Raw genomic sequence first — 14,310 nt, 5'->3', positions numbered from 1 at the left:
ATGGATTTACTCATTTCTTCAAACTTTTTGTTATTCTTCTCATCCATTTCTTTAAGGGAGTTTTCACCTCCTGTTTAAGGGATTCTATCACTTTCATAAAGTCAATTTTTTCTACTTCTTCTTGATTAGGGTGTTCAATTCCTCCTGTTGTAAGTTTGCTGTATTCCAGTGTTTTCATATTGTTTTTCAGATTGTTGGAGGGATTCTTGCATTGGTGCCTGCCCATCTCTTCCTCTGAAATATATCCGATGGATCTTCTGGTTCAGAACCAGTTCCTCTTGCTGGCCAGCGAGCTTGCAGACAAAAGGCCTACCTTGCTGCAGACAGGCTATTGAAACAAAGGAATTCCTGTGCTTACCACCCTGTCCCAGCACCCAAACAGACTGAACTGGGGGAATTTATGGCCCGAAGGAGGGCGGAAGAAGGGAGGGGTAGCCTGGGTGCGAGGTGGGATGGGATAGGAAGGGAGAGGCTGTAGCCAGGGAGAGCAGCCCCTGCAGAATGACCAGGAAGTATAGGGAGTTGAGCAATATCTGTGCTCCATCTCCTGGGCTTCTGCCCTCAGTCAGGAACTCACTCACCTTTCTGATGGATCTTCTGGTATAGGATCAGAGCCCCTAGGTGGCCAGGAACCTCACAGACAAAAGGCCTACCTTGCTGCAGGCAGGCTATGGAAACAAAGGAACTCCCACCCGATTGCACTCACCACTCCATCCCAGTGCCCAAAAGGGCTGAGCTGGGGGATCTTATGGCCCCGAAGAAGGGAGGAAGAAGGGAGGAAGAAGGGAGGGCTATTTTCATTCTTCTACAGGTTGACATTCAGTTACACCAGCACCATTTATTGAAGATGCTTTTTTCCCATTGTATAATTTTAGCTTCTTTGTCAAAAATCAGGTGTTTGTAAGTGTGTGGATTAATATCTAGGTCTTTAATTCGATTCCATTGGTCAACCTCTATTTTTATGCCAATACCAAGCTGTTTTAATTACTGTAGCTCTGTAATAGAGTTTGAAGTCAGGGATGGTAATGCCTCCAGAAGTTCTTTTATTGTATAAGATTGTTTTGGCTATCCTGGGTTTTTTGTTTTTTCATATAAAGTTGATTATTATTCTTTCAAGGTCTGTGAAGAATTTTGTTGGGATTTTGATGAGGATTGCATTGGGTCTATAGATTGCTTTTGGTAGGATTGCCATTTTTACTATGTTGATCCTTCCTATCCAAGAGCATGGGAGATCTTCCCATTTTCTTGTGTCCTCTTCAATTTTTTTCAAAGACTTAAAGTTCTTGGCAAATAGGTCTTTCATTTTCTTGGTTAGTGTTATCCCAAGATATTTTATGTTATTTGTGGCTATTGTGAAAGGTGATGTTTCTGTGATTTCCGTTTCAGCTTCTTTATGTTTTGTGTATAAGTGGTATCCTGATTTTTTAGTTGATCTTGTATCCTGCCATTTCACTGAAGGTAATTTTCAGCTATAGGAGTTCTCTGGTAGAGTTTTGGGGGTCACTTATTGGTGTGGTAGGGACATCTGTCTCTGTGTTGCTTTTCTTGGTTAATGAATAAAGAAACAGCCTTGGTCTGTTGATAGGGCAGAACTTAGACAGGCAGGTAGATGGAAGTGAATGCTGGGAGAAAGAAAGGTGGAGTCAGAGAGATGCCATGGAGCCACCAGAGACAGATGCTGGATATTTTACTAGGTAAGCCACAGCCACATGGTGATATACAGATTAATAAAAATGGGTTAAATTAATATAAGATTTAGCCAATAAGAAGTTAGAGCTAATGGACCAAGCAGTGTTTTAATGAATATAATTCCTGTCTGGTTATGTCAGGGCTAAACTAGCTGGGTGGCCAGGATGAACAAGAGGGCCCTCCTCCTATAACTTTTGTACACTATCATATCATCTGCAAATAACAAAAGGTTGATTACTTCCTTTCCATTTTGAATCCCATTGATCTCCTTATGTTGTCTTATTGCTATTGCTAAAACTTCAAGAACTATGTGGAAGAGAAATGGAGAGACTGGACAGCCTTGTCTTGTTCCTGATTTTAGAGGAATCCCTTTAAGTTTCTCCCCATCTAATTTAATGTTAGCTGTCAGCTTGCTGTATATTGCTTGTATTATATTTAGATATGATCTTTGTATCCCTAATCTCTCCAAAACCTTTATCATGAAGGGGTGTTGGATTTTGTCAAATGCTTTTTCAGCATCTAATGAAATGGTCAGATTGTTTTTGTATTTCAGTTTATTTCCAACAATGAATTACATTGATAGATTTTCATATGTTGAACCAGCCTTGCACTTCTGGGATGAAGCCTACTTGATCATGATGGGTGATCTTTTTTTGATGTGTTCTTGGATATGGTTTGCCAGTATTATATTGAGAATATTTGTATCCATGTTCATGAGTGGGATTTGTCTGTAATTCTCTTTCTTGGTTGAGTCTGTGTGGTTTTCTTCAGTGTCTGTTGTTATGTCCCCTTTTTCATTTCTGATCTTGTTAATTTGAGTGTTCTCTCTCTGCCTTTTGATTAGTTTGGATAGGTGTTTGTCAATCTTGTTGATTTTCTTAAAGAACCAGCTTTTGTTTCATTGATTCTTTGTATTATTTTCTGTGTTTCTACTTTGTTGATTTCAGCCCTCAATTTGATTATTTCCTGTCTTCTACTCCTCCTGGATGAGTCTGATTCTTTTTTTCTAGAGCTTTCAGGTGTGCTGTTACATCTCTATTGTGAGCTTTCTCCATTTTCTTTATGTGGGCACTTAGTTCTATGAACTTTCCTCTTTAGCACTGCTTTCATAGTGTCCCATAGGTTTGGGTATGTTGTGCCTTCATTTTTGTTGAATTCAATGAAGACTTTAGTTTCTTTTTTTTTATTTTTTCAATGACCCAGGGGTGGTTCAGACATTGACTATTCAGTTTTCATAAGTTTGTAGGCTTCCTGGGAGTAGTATTGTTAAATTCTAACTTTACTCAGTGGTGATCCAATAAGACACAGGGGGTTACTCCAATGTTTTTGTATCTATGGAGGTTTGCTTTGTTACAAAATATGTAATCAATTTTAGAGAGGGTTCCATGAGGTGCTGAGAAGGTATACTTGTGTGTGTGTGTGTGTGTGTGTGTGTGTGTGTGTGTGTGTGTGCGCGCGCGCGCGCGTGTGTGTGTTTGGGTGGAATGTTCTATAGATGTCTGATAAATCCATTTGATTCATTGTATCTGTTAGTTGTCTTATTTCTCTGTTAAGTTTCTGTCTGTTTGACCTGTCCTTTGTCGAGAGAGGAGTGTTTAAATCTCCTACTATTAGTGTATGGGGTTTGATGTGCAATTCAAGTTTCAGTAATGTTTCTTTTACATATGTGGGTACTCTTGAATCAGGGGCATAGATATTCAGGATTGAGACTTCATCTTGATGATTGATGATTGTTCCTGTCATGAGTATAAATTGTCCTTCTCTATCTCTTCTGACTGATTTAAGTTTGAAATCAATTTTGTTAGATATTAGGATAGTCACATCTGCTTGTTTCTTAGGTCCATTTGATTGGAAAAGCTTTTCTCGACCCTTTACTCTGAGGTAGTGTCTGTCTTTGAGCTTGAGATGTGTTTCTTGTAAACAGCACAAGGCTGTATCCTGTTTTCATGTCCATTCTTGTAGCCTGTCTTTTTATAGGTGAATTGAGACCATTGATATTAAGTGATATTAATAAAGATTGGTTGTTAACTCTGGTTAATTTTTGGTTATAGTGTTTGTGTGTTTTCCTTCATTAGGTTATGCTGTTGGGGTTTATCAGATGTCTGTGTTATTGTGGGTGTAGTTAGCATTTTGGGGTTATGGCTTTCCTTCTAGTACTTTCTGTAAGGCTGGGTTTGTGGATATATTTTTTTTCATGGAATATCTTTTTTACTCAATTGATGGTGAATCAAAGCCTGCTAGGTATAGTAGTCTGGGCTTGTATCCATGGTTTCTTAGTGTTTGCAGTACATCTATCCAGGCCCTTATGGCTTTCATGGTTTCCATTGAGAAGTCAGGTGTAATTTTGATAAGGTTACTTTTATACGTTTCTTGACCTTTTTCCTTTGCAGCTCTTAATATTCTTTCTCTGTTCTGTATGTTTTGTGTTTTGATTATTATATTGCAAGGGGATATTTTTTTGATCCAGCCTGTTTCATGTTCTATAAGCTTCTTGTGCATTCATAGGTATATACTTCTTTAGGTTGGGAAAGTTTTCTTCTATAATTTTGTTGAATATATTTTCTGTGCCTTTGAGCTGGAATTCTTCTCTTTCTTCTACCACTATTATTCTTAGGTTTGGTCTTTTCAGGATATCCCAGATTTCCTGAATGTTTTGTGTTAAGAATTTGTTGGATTTAATGTTTGCTTTAACTAATGAGTCTATTTCCTCTATAGTATCTTCAGTGCCTGAGATTCTTTTTTCTGTCTCTTGTATTCTGTTATGTACATCTCTGTAGTTCTGTTTGTTATCCCAGATTTTCATATCCAGAATTCCCTCAATTTGTGTTTTCTTTATTACCTCTATTTCAGTCCTCAAGTCTTGACCTGTTTCCTTCGCCTGTTTTTTTTTTTTTTGTTTGTTTTGTTTTTTCTTAGTTTTCTTGGGTTTCTTTGAGGGTTTTATTAATTTCTTCCAACTTTTTGTTTGTCTTCTCTTCCATTTCTTTAAGAGAGTTTTTCACTTCCTTTTAAAAGGTCTCCATCATGTTTATAAAGTTACATTTAATGTCATTTTCTTCTTCTTCTTCTTGGTTAAGATGATCACATCTTCCTTTTGTGTGTCCACTGGATTCTGGTATTACCAGGCTGCTTTTTAGGATGTTAGAGGAATTCTTGCAGTATCTTGGCATCTTGGTCCAATCCAAGCTGTGACTGTCTTTTAGGAACCCTCAGTATTGGAGCAAGCTCCCAGGTCCCCTCAGTATTGGAAAAGTCTGCATTCCATGGTTCCACTGAGCTAGCAGGTGGAAAAGCAGGTGTGGGGGCAGGATGGGTTGGAGGATAGCCCAGCTGGATAGTCCAGCTGCAGGAATATTCCCTGCTGTCTGGCTAGAAAAGCTGAGGAATTTGAGGAGGAGCCACTGGGTTTGGTCCCACTGGGGATGTTCCAGAGAGTAGGGCATCTGGCTGTTCAGCCCTGTGGCCACTGGCTCACCTCTTAGATCCCCTCAGTATTGGAGCCAACTGTGTTCCAGGGTTCCACTGAGCTCACAGGGGAACAGGCGGGTGTGGGAGCAGGGTGGGTTGTGATATAGCGCAGTGGTAAGAATACTCCCTGCTGGCTGGCTATTAGATCCCCTCAGTATTGGAGCAATCTGTATTCCAGAGTTCCACTGAGCTTGCAGGTGAACAGGCCCTTACATGCTATTTTTATATTGAATAATAAAAATGTAATGACTAACACCAATTTGTATGACAGTTCTAATGAGTCTTATTATATATCTGTAGTAGTGCTTTCTTTTGTAGAGAGGCTATCATTTACCTGTGATCTGTGAAATGCATGAATCCTGGGATAGCTGTGAATGAGGCCCACCAAGGTGATGACATGTGACTGCATCATATTGCAATTTCAAATGGTTGGACAATCCTGTGATTCTATCACATATAATGGCATAATACAATCACTCTTCTGTCCTTAGTTTCTAAAGACCTTGCCTGTTATGTGGTTTGCAGTCCTTTCTACCTTCCTAAACTTTAAAGTCAGTAACACTCCATTTCTGGAAGAAAGAGTATTGTTAAAATACATAATGAATGATGTGTAAAATCAGAAAACAAATTCTTAGCTGAGAAATCTGTTCCAGTACTAAGCTCTATTCAACTTAGATGTTATATTTTACTGGTCTTTCACAAAGGTAAATGGCCAGTTTCCGACTTATTTTTGACAACAAACACCCACAAATATCACATTTCTTTGCTTCAGTAAAACTGAGTATTTTATGTTACATCAAACATGTTATTAAGAATGGATAAATTATTTTCTTTATTACAAAAGTAACACGTGTATCATAGAAGTTTTAACAAAATATATACAATCAAAAGAAATTTATTAGCCTTTAATCATGGAGAAAGCATTACCAGTAACGTTTTGCTACATTGATTTGTATGTAAATATACAGAAAATTGTATCATATATAGTCTACTTTTAAATGGTTCAAATATGCATTAAACATGGAGATTGGTTCTTGGCTTGCCATTAAAATACTACTAGCTTCAAACACAGAAGAAAATATGGAGACAAAATTAACCTTTTATGCATGCATAGACATTTGTGTCACTTAGAGTTTTTTGGCATTTAAAATAATCATGTCTTATAAAAATACTTTCCTTGTTTTCATAAGAATAAACTTCTTCTTCTAAAAGAGAAGACCTAAGATGAAATTTTGTGACTTTAAGGCTGCACAAATACCTAGCCAATTCCTAAAATTATAGGCCAATTTTATGTGCAGTTTTGACAGCTGATATTGTCAGGAGTCCTTCAAATGGCCTAACTGTACCCTCCCCCATTCTTCACTCAGTTCCTGTAGATAATGTTCTTTCCTCCACCCCTAACTCCCCAACAAACAATTTTCTTATCATCTGAACCAAGTGACAGTTCTCTGCTTTTCTCTGAGTAACAGGTTGTGGTTCTCTGTCAGCCTCCATAATTACCTAGACCCCAGATTCTTAAACTATGGGTCACAATCCTATAGGGTGCCAAATATTTAAATGCAAGGGGTAGTGAAAACTTTGTCTATTGCAAACGGTTTCTAAATGTGCAATGAACTAATCAAATTCATAATGAATTCATTTTATTTCTGGCAGGACTAGCCCATGAAGCACTGTGACTTTACTGCAACCTTGGTTCTGAACGTACATGTACATTTTGCATTTCCATACTGTCACAAAATGCAACACTAGGATGCTGCCCAGCAATATCTCAGCTCAGATTCAAATATTGTATGCTATAAATTGTAGTGCTTTTATTATACATACAAAATTTTCTGCTCTTACAAAATCATAAAGTTTTAGTTGTGAAAAAATGTTTTTTATTCTTTTCCACCATTATTCCTCAGCATGTGAATATAAAATTAGTACATTCTTGAATAAATAAAACTCTTAGAGTATTTTATTTTGTAAATCATTGATAAAACTGCTAACTTGAGAGTCATAAAATTTTTTCAAGTTTTATTTTTATTTTCTTTTGTTAGTAATAAGGAATGCTGCACTCAGGTTAATGGAAGAAGGGATACTACAGAAAGAGAAGACAAGAAGGGCATGGGTTTGTAAGGAGGACTTTCTAAGTCAAATTAATAATGACATGGTATTGGTCACAGGATCCTGAGAAGAAAGTGATATGGAGTCTGGCAGAAAACATGGGCCAGTTTGACCCTGACCAGTTTCAGGAACATCAGATTATTTATTCTATTGCCGCCACATAAAGGTAATAGTCACCTGGTGCATGTGCAGGGAATTCCAGTGTTTTAACCAAGTCTTACCTTGCTCTCTCTACCATTCATGTCCACGGCCCATAATTTGTTGACAGTCTGGTGTGGGATGACCTTGTACTTGCCTGTCAAAGCTTGCATCTCATGCCAGAGCATATTGTTCTGAAAGTTATCCACTAGGTGATATTAGTTTTACTTCCTTTTTTCTCATTTTTTATTAAAAATTTCCATCTTCTCCCTTCCTCCTCCCCCTTCCCTCCCCTGCCTTCCATACCCCCACTCCCTCCCTCTCCAGGCCAAAGAGCCATCAGGGTTCCTTTCACTATGTTAAGTCCAAGGTCCTCCCAACTCCCCCTAAGTCCAGGAAGGTGAGCAAACAATAGTTTTACTTCTTATCCAGGATGTCAGTCACCTCACTTTGATGGGACTTGATTTTGCAGAGTGGGTAGAAGGAGAGTCTGTCCATGCCCCAGGCTGGGGACATACATGCTATAGGACTGGATGTGAAGTGTATAAATAAATTAGCTTGGGAATTAGGAGAGACTTTACAGCACTTTTTGGAATGTTTTTATACATCTGCCATTTTGTATTACATAATTATGTGAAATGTTACTTTCAGCACCGCTAATCTTAAATCTACGTATTATCAACTCTGAAAAAAGGAACATTTTCTATATCCTGCTACGAAATATTCTTATGTAAAAACAACAAACATGTCCATTTCATTACCATGATTTTGTCTTTAATAACCAATAAATATGTTTATGTTTATGGATATATAAGGAATTATACAATAAATGTTATGATGTATTATCACTAAACATTTTATTTCTGTCTATTTTATTTACCTGTGTACTCAGGATTACATAAAAATGTTCTTGAGTGAAATAAACCATAACAACTCCATATGTACAAAGCATATTCTCCTATGGGAACCTAGGGTACCTCAACCTTTTAATGCCATAAATACTGATATCTACAGCTACTAACACTTTCATTGTGTTCTTAATGCAATCCCTGCATGGCTTTACATAGATATGACATACTCATTTACTGCACTTTTAGTATATATGACTAATACATTAATATTTATATCATCTTTTAAAACCCAGGTATTATGTTTATGACCATGTTCATAACATTATTGTAAGGTGTGGGATGTCCTTTTGTATATATGTTGCTTTTATTGGTTGATGAATAAAGTTGTTATGGCCAATGGCTTAGCAGTGTAAATCTGCTAAGTGGGAAATCTGAACAGAAATATAGAGAGAAGGTAGGTGGAGTCAGGAAGACACCTAATAGCTGCTGAAGGAGACAGACACTGGATTATACCAGTAAGCCACAGCCTTGTGTTGAAACATAGGTTAATAGAAATTGGTTGATTAAATATATAAAAGCTAGCTAGAAATATGCCTGAATCATTGGCCAAACAGTGTTGCAATTAATATAGTTTCTGTGTGATCATTCAGGTCTGGGCAGCTGAGAAATGAATAAGCAGTCTCTGTTTACAACAGATATAATAAATAGGAGGTAATTAAACATAGACAAGAAAATGTCAATTTATTTAACTATGTCTGTTCAGAAGCATTTTGTTTCATAAGCTATATCAAATTTATTTAGTTTTCTCTACTTACAGAAAAAAGTGTATACTTCTCAAATCCACATTTCTGGGTATTGAACTGTCCTGTAAATTTCATATAATGATCATATTCATGAAGTTGTGATTTTTTGCTATAACATTTAAAAATTGCTCATTATTATTATTACTTGATCAATTTTATTTTATTTTTTGAAAAGGAAGCAGTATTCTATTGACAGGAAGGAGTATTCTTCCTACGGGAAGGGATATGTGTAAACATCTGTGAGGCTTTTTCAACAGACCCACTCCTAACTGTGGCTCCTGGAAAGGAGCCCGTGTGAAAGTATCCCATTGCTGACATGCTCTTCCTCGACAAATGTTCAGATGGCACCTAATGAGCCTAGCTGGAGAGAGGGGGTTGATCACAGTGTCTCAGTAAAACAATCCTCACCCCAGACCCATAACATAAGTTCATTCCAATTGCAAACAACACAATGTCTTATTAGTAGCAGACATGGCTCAGTGATGTTCGCAGTACTTCCTTCCACATGATTGAGTGATGTAAGCTTGATGCTAGAAGCTGAGGATCCTACATCCCCACTGGATATGCCATCAGTGCTTTCCTCTGATGATTTCACCTAGCTGTACTTGGGATGGTCAGGTTCAAAGTCTTGATGCTTTTGGGGACCCCACCCTCCAAAAAACCCACAAAAACAAAACAAGAAAACAAACCCCAACAAGTCTCTTGGAAAAATTCTTTCAGACACAACATTGTTTCTCAGAACAAACCTTGGTCATTACTATTTTAAAAACAAAATGGATGGTGAGAATGGAGGTAGAACTTGTGTTATTTGAGAATTTTCTGTCGAAAATAGGAATGACCTGGGGAGTGGGCTGTAGTGACAATATCACCATAGCTCTTTTCTTATAGGTTGCACATTAAAATATGTACATACAGATTTATTTTCTCTCTACCACGATGGCCTGAAACTCATTATACAACTGAGAATAACTTTCAAATACCAACTGCCTCCAACTCCAGTGATGGGATTATGGGAGTGTGCTACCAAGCCTAGTTTTATAGGATGCTGGAGATAAAACCTAGGACATGGCAGGCAAGACACTCATAAACGAGACACAACCCCAACCTGTGTGCCCATATCTTCTCAAAGATAGGGCTTAAGGGTCAGTGCTGTTGGTCTCCTGGTTGACAGTTTTCAGGTTGCCTAGGCCCTACACTGGGTCTCCTTCATGTGTGCTATGCTACTTCTGTTTCCTCCCCTCTTCTCTTTGGCAAGAGTGAGAAAAGCCAGAATGACTGAAGTTAACACAGATCAAGACATGAATGGCAGTGATCAGGACACCATGAGAACCTCAACCCACATGGCAGAATACTGGTTAACTTTTATTCATCCTAGACTGGCTTTTCAAATGACCTTGGGTTCATGCAAGAAGGAAGAGTGACCATATTTGTCATCCCATGAGCAGGCAATGGTGGATGTGTCAGTCTCATTGGACAGGTCCCCCATGGAGAAGTTGAGACCTCCCAGTTTGGAAATGAAGTGGGAACATTTTAGTGAGAATGGAGTCACATCTTGATCTCCTGTGCCTAATGCTTGACCAGCCCTGGCTTTCCTTGGACACTGTGGTTGCTGTCACTGCTGGAGCTCTGGATCAGGTTGGAACTCATGGAGGAGGAGTAGGCTTTCTGGGAGCCCAGGCTAGGTGGTGAACATTTGTCATGTAGCACATGATCTTCAGGAAGTCTTTCAAATATTACTGGTGTGATATAGGTGGAGGAGGGTAAGAATAGGGTTCTTTACCAAGACTCCTTCTGGAAATTTTTCATCAGTCCCTGCTTGGCTGCATATGTCTGAATGTCCAAGCTCCTGGCCATCCTCAGGGTGCTAGCCTCCAACCTGCCAGTGGCACTGTCCCTGCAGGTCAATAGTGGTCTGAAGGCTGGATCTTCAACCTCTCTAGTTTTTGATGTGCTTTCAGACCAGGCCCGCCTTCTGCAGCTGGATGATGGACTCCTGATGCTGCTCCAGGTAGCTTTTGGTGCTCGACTTCTCTGCCTCATTACTGAACAGAAGCCTCAAGACCTTAGATCGATCTTTCTTAGTTGACAATTCTTTCTTCACTACCTCCATGTTGGCCATGTTCTCATCACAGCGAGAATTCTTCAACAGGAAGGATTTTGGAAGGACTTTTGAGGTTTCTCTGGAAGGCTCTAGAAGATTTGCTAGTGGTTCTGGGGAAACCCCAGCTCCAGAGCCACCGACATCTGGCTTCCTCAAGTCTGCTGGTAGTAGAAATGGGGGCAGGGAGGGTGTTGGCTGGACCAGAGGACAGCCTCTCTGGAGCTTGGGACCTGCTGCTCAAGTAGGCCATTGGAGAAGATGTGATATGAGGCAGGAAGGCTGGCTGGTTGCAGATGGCAGGAGCACTGGGGTCTTCATGCCATTCTGTGGAGGCCTCAGGAGCCCCACCAGCAGAGTACATGCGGATAGCACAGGATGTGTAGGAAGGCATCACTTTACTGAGAATTCCAAACACAGCATTGCACTCAGTCATCAGGGAAGCTCCTCTTGCTGTTGTTATTATTTAGGTTTTCTTGGTCAAGTAAACTTCTATTGAGCTGGGTGGAGGACGTCCCCCCCCCCTGCTTTCTGGCCACCCCTATTCTCCATCTTCTCCTCCTGTGGCAAGGAGCCATCACAGGCTTTGGAGCTCCCAAACTCTAGTTTCCTTTTTACATCCTTTTCTCAGAGCCTGGTTCCTTACTGGGGATACTGGACCAACTTGTGCCTCTGCCAGCTGAGCTGCATCCTCCAACAGAACAAGCTTAAGATCCTCTAGATGGACCAGGATGCCCATGCCATTATGGTCAGGGAGGAGGAGGGGTCTGAGAGTCTTCAGAAACAATAGGGGAGAGAGGATCTTCCTGGGGCCTGGCTTCCTGGGAGCCCAGGCGAGGTGGTGTCATTCAAGCTTGGCAGCTGCGTGTTCAGAACATCATACAGGGTCTCTGATTAGAACTCGCTGTGCTCAGCTACAGTGTCATCTGCAGGCTGCTGACATGCATGCAGGATGCCTTCATACTCAGACAGCTGCCTCATAAAGCCTGCTGCATGATGCTACAATTCTGCTTCAAATAGTTAAACACTTTCTCTGGGGGTCAGCCAAATTCCTTCATCTTGTAGGCTATGACTGTGGATGCAGATCAGCTGACTGATGCCATTTTGTAATGGACCAGGCACTTGTATGGTTCCTTTTTGCTTTGTTGATAAAATTATAGGCTTCATTCCAGTGGACAAGGTTTGTGGTTTCCTCACCATAGACTCAGATGTATGCAAAAGAGCTATGGGGAAAATCTGTCTTGTAGTAAGGAAGGAGCTGCTTGTTGGTTCCCAGCCACTTAGCCCCAAAATAATCACACAGAAACTGTCTGAATTAAATTACTGCTTGGCCCATTAGCTCTAGCTTTTTATTGGATAACTCTTACATATTAATTTAACCAATTTCTAGTAATCTGTATATTGCCACATAGTTTTGGCTTACTTTCTAAAATTACAGCATCTGTCTCTGGTAGCAGCTCCATAGCTTCTCTCTGACTCTGCCCTTCCTTCTCCTAGCATTAAGTTTAGTTTTCCCCACCTACCTAAATTCTGCCCTGCTATAAGTCCAAAGTAGTTTCTTTATTCATTAATGGAAATCACAGCATACAGAAGGAAATCCCATATCACTTTCTGTTTCTCTAGTGTTATTTAAAATGTAGTCAACCACTGAGCCCTTTAGTTCCTCCATACTGGATTCATTACACTTGGAGCCAAGATAAAGATGGTCAAAGATAAGGGAGGGCTTGTCCTCCTAACCCAAGATGAACAACATCTCATTATTGATGAACTCTTTGAATTCTTTCAGGTTGCAGTTTATTGCTTCTCCAGTTCATTGCTGATTTCCTTAGAAGTCACATTTTTTCAAGGTCCTGAATCATCATGATGCTCTGGAGCTTGGCTTTAATGATATGCTCAGTTCTTTCCCTCTCAGTTGGCTTGTACACAAACAATGCTGGTGAGTCAGGTCTTGTGAACTTCAGGTCATGCATGGTGTTCCACTCATTAATGCAGCTCTGCTCAGAGCTGATGCAGCTTTCATAGGAGGTGACCCAGATGAGTGCCACCCCAAGGGAAATAGTTGTGTTTCTGTGCCACTTCACAGGTCTATTAGCAGGTAGACCACAATACCTGGATAGACAAGGGCTTGCAGACATCCATCCTGCCAGCTATGCTCACATTGAACACACTTTCCTTAATTAAAAAGTCAACTGCCAGTAAAGTGTTCTCCTCATTGTTCTGGTGCCCACTGGTGTATATCACAACTGTTGGGGCAGCTGGCCCAATCCCTGCGTTCAGGGGCGTGGCTGCTCCAGCGGGGTAGCATTCCCCTTAAATAGGATTGGGGAGCCGGAAGGTGCCCCCGTTCGTTTGCCCCGCGCTCACCTTCGGCTCCGCTGGACCCTTGGTTCTGTAAGTTCCCTTATCTCCCCTTGTATTAAAATTGAATAATTATAAAAGGACTATTTTTGGTTATTTCCAATCTTCGCCGCATCATCTGGCGCCCAACGTGGCTACATCCACTTAAAAACCTTACGTGGGACAAACCGCGACTCGCTTCGCCCCGGCCAGTCGGCCAGTCGTCCAGCAGCCGGTCCGTTGGGAGTCCCGCGAGCGCGCGCTCCCCCCTCCCTCCCAGACGAAACCGCGGCTTGCTCCGGCCCGCACACAACCATGTCCAGATGCTCTCTAGGCAGACTCCGCTGGTCCTGAGCATTGTTTCCCTACGTTAGGCCACTCTTCACCATGAAAAAATTCTCGATCAAGCTGAGGTTTAACTTCTGTTCCTCATCACTGCCTGCCTCCAACTCACTGATGCTTGCAGAGGAGGACACAGCGCTGAGTGTGGGAAAGCACTGCAGGGTCACTAGGGACATTGCAGTGCATGCCTGCTAGGCAGTCACTATTTGACCAATTTTAAAGGACTTATTTTGTCTTTGAATTGTTCTTTCAATCACTGAAAAGTGTAAATATTGCTACATATTGCTAGATACGTGGCTCAATCTTAAATATAACAGGAGAGTGGGACCATTGTTCATTCTGTTATTCATAAGAGTGTTTTGTTTATTCTTTCTTTTTAAAAATAACACTGGGAAAAATGAAGAGAAGCATTGTACAAGTTTTGTGTGTCTGCTTCATATTTGGATTTATATCAGGCATTTTATAATTATCAGTCCTT

At 40.3% G+C, this 14,310-nt stretch overlaps 1 pseudogene; it reads right to left on the bottom strand.

The window, feature by feature from the left end:
* The window catches only part of LOC119804498, a 116,956-nt pseudogene extending 102,948 nt beyond the window's left edge, over positions 1-14,008 (bottom strand).
* Positions 14,009-14,310: the final 302 nt, after the last annotated feature.

This window comes from Arvicola amphibius, chromosome X (genome assembly GCF_903992535.2).
Source record: "Arvicola amphibius chromosome X, mArvAmp1.2, whole genome shotgun sequence".
In the NCBI taxonomy this organism is placed as follows: Eukaryota; Metazoa; Chordata; class Mammalia; order Rodentia; family Cricetidae; genus Arvicola; species Arvicola amphibius.
This window is presented reverse-complemented; position numbering and strand designations above follow the sequence as displayed.